Source organism: Maniola jurtina, chromosome 7 (genome assembly GCF_905333055.1).
Source record: "Maniola jurtina chromosome 7, ilManJurt1.1, whole genome shotgun sequence".
In the NCBI taxonomy this organism is placed as follows: domain Eukaryota; kingdom Metazoa; phylum Arthropoda; class Insecta; order Lepidoptera; family Nymphalidae; genus Maniola; species Maniola jurtina.
In genome coordinates, this window is record NC_060035.1 from 7,904,165 (window position 1) to 7,913,374 (window position 9,210).

The 9,210-nt window shown below is 32.7% G+C and overlaps 1 protein-coding gene across 1 annotated transcript in view; it reads right to left on the reverse strand.

The window, feature by feature from the left end:
- The window catches only part of LOC123866820, a 36,934-nt gene extending 32,338 nt beyond the window's left edge, over nucleotides 1-4,596 (reverse strand). The window contains exon 1 of the mRNA XM_045908521.1: nucleotides 4,576-4,596. The gene's annotated coding sequence lies outside the window, so the exon portion shown is untranslated. The remainder of the gene's footprint in view (nucleotides 1-4,575) is intronic.
- Between the last annotated feature and the right edge of the window lie 4,614 nt (nucleotides 4,597-9,210).

The window sequence follows — 9,210 nt, forward strand, 5'->3', positions numbered from 1 at the left end:
TTTTCTACTAAAAATGTTCTGTTGAATTTTTTTGGCAAGAAAAGTTTTATATATCCTGACGCACGACATGATTGCAAAATAAACGTACATGTTAACGTATAGTTATTGCAGCTTTTGTTCTTAATAAAACGGGTTTTCTGACGCATTCGGCCATTCCAGTGGAACTTAATACTCGAAGCGAATTGATTAAAATTACATTTGGTTTTTCATATACCTACTACCATTTTGCAAAATTGTAAGCAATATTTATGTATGTGCATAAGCCGTAAACTATGAATATCGTATCTGCATCGATGTTTCGATTTGGCAAAATAAACGTTTATTTTATCTACTTCTCCATTTATCATGCTAATTGGAGAGTGCATTGTGCTGTATTGGCACTCCCAATAGTTATTTAAGAACAATTGAATTAAAGCCTTATAGCCGAATAATTCCTTAATAAAGCATAAACATATTTTAGAACGACCGACGCGCTTAGACGGTGTGCCCTATGATTACTTTCGCTTAATCGATCGCTTATTTTTAGTAGCGAGACGCTCTAGTCTGCTTGCGCGTTTTCAGTAATAGTATATTTTCATATAGCTCCTGTAGAGGTGCTTGAACTGCATGTTTTAAATATTATATCCCCAAACTCTAACGAAAATAAACGGAAGAGAATTACTATCATTACATATTATAGAAGATCTTTAAAAACTTTTTATTTACGGAAAGCTTTGACGCAAATATTTTCCGTAAAATCTATTATATAAAATACTTCAAACTTTTCTGTAGCACTTTATCAGACGCCTTTAGCGATGTGCAAAGTTTTTGCTCTCTCTATTCCGAATTTTATGTAACGAGATCATATTCGTATAACGGTTGCACTCATATGTTAGGTATTGAAAATGATATTATGTAGCTGTGTACTAGATTGATATCACCTACATACTACTACCTAGGCCAGGATATTGGTGAGCTTCCGATGCATATTATCTGCTATTGTTAGCTCTTAGGCTTAAACTTAACATCTACCTAGGAAAACACATTCTGAAGAAGCTATTCTACCAGTCAAAAAATGCTGTTGTATCTGGCGGCCACAAGTATTGGCGCGGAGATAGGGAGTCAAGGAGCTGTACAGTAGAAGAAGAAGATAACAAATAATTAATTATTCACTATCCATGTAACTCCACGTTACAGAATATAAATATTATTATTAATTAACTTGGAGTTACATAAACTTGGATTAAACTGTGTCCTGCTACGAACAGCTACAGGCTACGAATAACAAACATGTCGTTATATAGGTAGGTAATTTTGAGGCCGTTACATACATAAATAATATGTACGCTTTGTACCCACAGATGAAAGTTCTCGGCTATTGTCAAGATAAAACTTTTCATATAAAAAAAGGACGCTTTATTTTAACAAAAGGATAGGATAGGACAATACGGCATAGCGTTGTTTGAAGTCTCAGTCGCTCTACCGTAGCTTAGGTAGATCAGTTTCTGAAAAGTATTTATTTGAAGCAGTTCAACTATCTTTAGAATGTTTTGAAAAGCTAAACAGTGTAGAACCGAACTTCAATCTATAAAGTCGTAGGGTCAAAGTCCACCCGTTGCATAATTTTATTATTGTCATACGTTATTATAGATCAATATTTACGTTTCATTTGAGGGTAATGGAAAATGTTAAACATACCCAATCCTATCCTAATCCTATCTTATAAGACACTAGCTGAAACCCGCGATTTCATTCGCGTGGATATAGGTTTTTAAAATCCCGTGAGAACTCTGATTTATATAAAGTAGCCCATGTCACTCTCCAGGTCTTCAACTGTAGGTATCAATGCAAAAAATTACGTCTGTTCGATGCTCCGTTGTGGAGTGATTGAAGGACAATCTAAGAAACCAACAAGTAAACACACTTTCGCATTTATAACGTCATGGGTAGTGAGGTACTGCATCATGCCATGCCTGTCGTAGAGGCGATGGCCGTTGGAGCCGGAAAGTCCTTGAGTGGAAACCGCGTTTAAGCAAGCGTAGTGTGGGACGCCCTCCAGCACGATGGACCGACGATATAAAGCGGCTGGCGGAAAGTGGCTGAATGAGGAAGGCTGAGGACCGAGTGTGGTAGCGCTCTTTAGGGAAGGCCTATGTTCAACAGTGGACGTCCACAGGCTGATGATGATGAAACAAAATTTAAAGTTTGTACAGTTTGTTTGTTTGACGTTGCATCAAGATTTCTGACATACTAGTACAATCAACGTACCTATATATGCCGTACCGGTCACATTGCGATGCATGGCAGGCATATGTTTGAATAAAATCAAATCGCGCTAAAGTTTATATGGACTAACAAATTCAGTTTTCACGAATCCTGAACTCTCATAACTAGATACACGCATAGATAAAAGTGTTAAATTACGACCGCTCTTGATTTTCTAATCTTCCTCGTTAATAAACTTTGTGGTGATATATCATTAAGATTTATTGCAAGCACAAGACATTTACTCGCCTTATCTACGAAAATCTGTCGCTTATAATGTGATGTATTAGGGTCTTATTTGTACCATTATCGAACTTTCATCATTTAGGGAAAAGAAATAAAACCGGATAGTCTGAGGCGATCCCATACATGATATTTCCACCCAAGTGTTATTCAAATGAAATGAAATTCTTTAAAGAAATACCTATCTGGTTGACTATCAAAGACCGAATTTGGATAAAATATGCATTCATCTTTTATGTAAATAATCTTATGATAAAAACTATGTAAAGAATAAAACGTATTACATCGGTTAAATTTTGACAGCATTATGAAGTAATAAATTTCATTCCATATTCCGAACGAACCGGTTTGTTATTGTTTTTCGGACGCAATAAAAACTATCTTAGTTATTAACCCGTCTTAGGTATGAGTGATGTCTAATAGTGTAGAGACGGGAAACATAATGTGAAAACATATTGAATTTATTACATTTAACTTCAAAATTTGCATCTCGTGAATTAGTAATGAACTTTGTAACAAGGATCGGCAAGAATTTTCCTTCTATTCACGATCAGCATCGATTCCGGGGATTCTTTGCTGAATAAAACATAAGTATGAATGAAAAGTTTAGTTTTTCGCTTTTTTAAGATGGAATAAAAGCGGTCTGTGTTTAACATATCTACCTAATGGTAAAATATGAGTTTGTAGATTAGAGTTATTTATATTATTGATACAAGCAAGCTTTATTTTACGGAACTTCAACACGTACCTACCTACTATGAATAAATAAACTTCTTTATAGGATTTGAGTAAAATCTTATTAGTAAGTATTCATTTTCTAATAGCTTCAATACGGAACATGTGTGTATTTATTTGCTTGTAAATACATACATTATTACTTTGAGATTAATCTCTGAAATGAATCAAATATATATTAAATAACGAGTATATTCACTGTACTCCACATTTAAAATAAACAGATTATGATGTTCATTGTAGTTGATATGCAGTAAATAATAGTATAGCAGGCATTTACTTTAAACGCTAAAATGCTAGCTTAGAATTACTTACTTAACAAAAATTTATTACCTACTCAGAAATAGAATGAAGCCATTTAATGTAAATACTCCTCAGGATTTCCGTTCAATGGACAACTGAACTTTTCTGTCGAAGATTCCACGGTTAAACTCAATTTCTTGAATCATTTAGTAACAATTTTACTTTCAAATATTAACGATTTATCTTAAAATATAAAATTGGTTTTAAAAACAAAAAATCGTATCATCAGTGACCAGCGTAACTAATTGCCATTTTCTGTAATAATTTTTAACCAAAATAAATTTATTTGCAAAAATGAAATCTTTTGTGATATTGTGAAACTTTGTCACATTTATGAAACAGTTCAAAATGTACAGATGATTCGTATCCTATAATATCAGCATAATGTAAATATATAAAAGGCAAATCTGACTGACTGACTGACTGACTGATCTATCAACGCACAAAATAAACTACTGGACGGATCGGGCTAAAATATAGCTATAATGACAAAGACATCCAATAAAATATAAGTATAGTAGTAGTAGTAAGTATAAGAGTAAAATAGGGATTTGAAATTTGGGTAGTCCACCCGTGCAAAGTCGCGGGCAAAGGCTAGTTAGTAATAAATAAATAATGACATAAATCTGTACGTATGTACAGCTTAGATTAATACAATAATAATTTGAATAAAATATTAAATTACTTACTATAATAGAGTAAAAGTAATCAAAACTGAACCATATCACGTTATCTTAAATTCTCCTATCGTAAAAATAAAATAACCAAACATTCATTAAAGCAATCGAACAGTCGAGCGTACATTGCAAAAATTAATCAAATCAAAATTAATCCCCAAACATTTATTTCATCGAAAAATTCACGCCATTTCAACTTTATTAACAAAAAATCCGAAATAAACGAACGCACTACAATAATCCTGATTAATGATAGAAAATATGTTTTTTATTTGTGAGTTGTTTTGTTGGGGCTGCGGACAGTGAAAATAAAATCACTTTAAATGAGAAAAAAAAATATCGTGCGCGATTGCCGTTTCCGTCGATGACGTACACAGATTACGAGCGAGCACATCCGAGGTTGGGCGGATACTGACGATTCTGGCACTCAGCCTCTGCAGGAGCCTGCGTCACTGGACCTACACCTTGCGGGACCCTAATTAATTACGCAGCGTCATTGAGACTGGCTTGGTGTCAAATCCCTTCCAATCCAATGGAGTTTATGTTTTGGGTTTGATGGAACAAATTATAAACGATGTAGTGAAATGATTTATTAGTTAACTTTATGAAATACCTACCTTATGTTGCTTGTAATTTCACTCTGCAATTTCCACACAATTACAGTGAAACTATTGTTTGAATATACTTACAATATAATTGTAGGTACCTAGTGCCTCAGTATGTAACGGAAAGTAGGTATTTAAGTAAATGACTTTGTAGTTTTTTTTGTTTAATTTGTACCAATGTAGCTTTTAAGTAAATTTTGTACTAACACTATGTGGGCAAAGGCCTGAAATAAACAATTTATTTTTATTTTTTCATTTTATAATCATATTTAGTATTCAGCATTTCCATTGCTAACGAGTAGGTACCTATAGTAATCACCCACAAACTTTGTAATATGGTTTTATTATTATATAACTGAAAAATCTATATAAGTGCAAGTATTAATAACTATATTATGCCCATTTTATCTGTTAAACAAAGACTGATAAACTATAATTTATAAAACCCAACAGGCAATAAATTCTACGTAGCACATCTACGCCGTAGGCATAGCTACGAGGGTAGACTATTTATCAACAACTCTGTTAGGAGTAATATACCCCGAGATAGAACACTACCGAAAAAGATACGAGTCTTGAACATTATCCCGAAGCGCATTACATATGGAAACATTAGGTATTTCAAGCTATACGAATGCGACACGACAGCGATATCCTATATTGATTATTATTATACGAGGAAGGACGAGTACCTAGCTAGCTAACAGTAATATAAAGAGTTACGATCATGACTTTATAATAAAACATCCAACAAATATTAATTAAACACTAAAATTCATACCGAAATGTATTTATGAGAATTCTAGCCCAGTTTGCAGAAAGTGGCACCTACTAGGCTACTTCACAAACGTTCTACTTTAGGCTAGGTACATCATCACTACAGTTATAATTGCGCTCTTAGTTCTTGTACCTATATTCTATTTAAATCAGTATTTTTTCTATTTAATAGAAGAATCTGTCGAATTCGTTCTAGATATTAATTGAATTACTTTAAGCCAATTTTGATTTAATTTTGTTTTGAAATTAATTAACAATTTCAATTAGCTAATTTAAAATAGGCAAATCAAAAAATTTCTACAAAGCAGAGTTTATATATTATTTGTATTGGTATATTTTCTTCCATTAGGTCATGAAATTTAAAAACTGGTATATTTACTATGAAACTGCTTCCATTACCCAAGAGCTGTGGGCGCCGAGCCGAATCGAATATTTTCTTGTTAACTACTTGTAAGCTGGGCTATAAAGATATGTTTACTTATCCTACAGCCGAGATACGAACATTGGCACCAAAACAAGTCGGACGATTAATGTCATAGTGTCTACGAACTTTAGCACGAAAATAACGTGATATTTTCTTACGTGTATGTAAAAGTTTCATCAATGCAAATTCATGGTAATACTTACCTACGATGCAATGTATAATTTATTACAAAATCCTCCAAACAAACTTAATATTGCCTTGTCTCCCCAACGTTTACTACCAAAGTACCAACTTCTCACTATTTGCCACAGGGATGTGACAATTTTGTTTCTTTTATTTTATTGCTTTGACCATAAGTGTGTTGGTTTTTGGTTTGACCGTAAGGGTGCATAATACACGGTGTGTTTCTTCTTTTTACTACGTCATTCTGCGATATAATGCTAATAATTTTGATATAATTGTATACAGAAAAAATTGTGAATTTTTTAAGTTGAATGATAAATTGAATTCTGAACATTCAAGTCTTTACAGTTATTCTCACTGCTTACTAATAATGAGTTTACTTTTAAGTTTAGCTATTATTATTGACATGTGATTCATTATGTTATGTCATATGAATACATTTTTTGCTGTTACAAACACACTGTGTGCTTGGAACAGCAAACCCTAAAGTAAAGCACTGTAGGCAAATCATAAAATTTATTTTTTACTCTTACTAGAATTTAGGCAAGTTAATATAAGTTTTAAACACGGGTGTATAGGCACGGGTGTAATAGGCAGTAAATAGCTATTCAGATTTTGGATTACTGAAAACTAACTCAAACTTTATATCACGATAAACATCAAAATAATATACATACATTCATGTCCAAGCCCGTAATAGTACATTAGAGTTCAGGGCTGAAATAAAGCGATTACTGGCCGATAAAATAAATAAGTAATAATAATAAAAAAAGAACAGGCCGAGGCGAAGCCGAGGACTTTTCAAGTGATTGATTAAACTATACGAGGTCGGTAATTGCTATATTTCAGGCCTGGACTGTACTGTACTTATTTATTATAAAAGTTATTTTGAAAATGGAGTATACTCCATCTATTAGAAAATGAATACTTACTAATAAGATTTTACTCAAATCCTATAAAGAAGTTTATTTATTCATAGTAGGTAGGTACGTGTTGAAGTTCCGTAAAATAAAGCTTGCTTGTATCAATAATATAAATAACTAAAATTTCTACAAAGCAGAGTTTATATATTATTTGTATTGGTATATTTTCTTCCATTAGGTCATGAAATTTAAAAACTGGTATATTTACTATGAAACTGCTTCCATTACCCAAGAGCTGTGGGCGCCGAGCCGAATCGAATATTTTCTTGTTAACTACTTGTAAGCTGGGCTATAAAGATATGTTTACTTATCCTACAGCCGAGATACGAACATTGGCACCAAAACAAGTCGGACGATTAATGTCATAGTGTCTACGAACTTTAGCACGAAAATAACGTGATATTTTCTTACGTGTATGTAAAAGTTTCATCAATGCAAATTCATGGTAATACTTACCTACGATGCAATGTATAATTTATTACAAAATCCTCCAAACAAACTTAATATTGCCTTGTCTCCCCAACGTTTACTACCAAAGTACCAACTTCTCACTATTTGCCACAGGGATGTGACAATTTTGTTTCTTTTATTTTATTGCTTTGACCATAAGTGTGTTGGTTTTTGGTTTGACCGTAAGGGTGCATAATACACGGTGTGTTTCTTCTTTTTACTACGTCATTCTGCGATATAATGCTAATAATTTTGATATAATTGTATACAGAAAAAATTGTGAATTTTTTAAGTTGAATGATAAATTGAATTCTGAACATTCAAGTCTTTACAGTTATTCTCACTGCTTACTAATAATGAGTTTACTTTTAAGTTTAGCTATTATTATTGACATGTGATTCATTATGTTATGTCATATGAATACATTTTTTGCTGTTACAAACACACTGTGTGCTTGGAACAGCAAACCCTAAAGTAAAGCACTGTAGGCAAATCATAAAATTTATTTTTTACTCTTACTAGAATTTAGGCAAGTTAATATAAGTTTTAAACACGGGTGTATAGGCACGGGTGTAATAGGCAGTAAATAGCTATTCAGATTTTGGATTACTGAAAACTAACTCAAACTTTATATCACGATAAACATCAAAATAATATACATACATTCATGTCCAAGCCCGTAATAGTACATTAGAGTTCAGGGCTGAAATAAAGCGATTACTGGCCGATAAAATAAATAAGTAATAATAATAAAAAAAGAACAGGCCGAGGCGAAGCCGAGGACTTTTCAAGTGATTGATTAAACTATACGAGGTCGGTAATTGCTATATTTCAGGCCTGGACTGTACTGTACTTATTTATTATAAAAGTTATTTTGAAAATGGAGTATACTCCATTTTCAAAGTCACTGAAAGGTCACTTTGAAAATGGAGTATACTCCATTTTCAAAGTGACCTTTCAGTGAATATTTTATTTTGTAATGAAACAATGGCTAATGGCTACTTTATTCTAGACACGCCTTAATGCACTTCTTAATATTTATGGCGCACTTGTTGTACTGGGGATTATCCTTTATTTATTTTATCAAGTGTTTCCCAAACAAAACAAACCTTTAATGCACTATGTAAGTGATACATTTGCCTTCCTTAGAAATAAAACAAGATAAGTGCTTGGTATCAGTATTAACTTTACTTGAAAATAATAAAATACTTACATAATATTACTAAATTTGTTACAGTTCCAAAGTAAGTACTCTGTAAGTAAGTATTTCTCTAGATAATTAAAGAATGTATACGTAATTCTTAAGTGTATAATTGTTTGGAACATCTCTTTGCGTGGATGCGCAACAACTATCTCTTCGAAAGGGATCTTGTGAAGGTGGGTGAAGCATACATTTCTCAACACAGTTGCTCAAAGACCTAACTAGTGATCAAAGACATCAGATGTAATGGGAACACAATTATTCAAATGAAAAGGCACAGGGTCGTTTTGTGTGTTCTACAATATATACATATATTAATTCTATAAAAGTTAGTAAAGTGTTCAGGGGTTTGCGGATTTTACTCTTTAATTGTGCTATAACAAATTACTACCTGCCAAATTGCATGACTCTAGGTCAACGGAAAGTAACCCATAGACTTTGATTC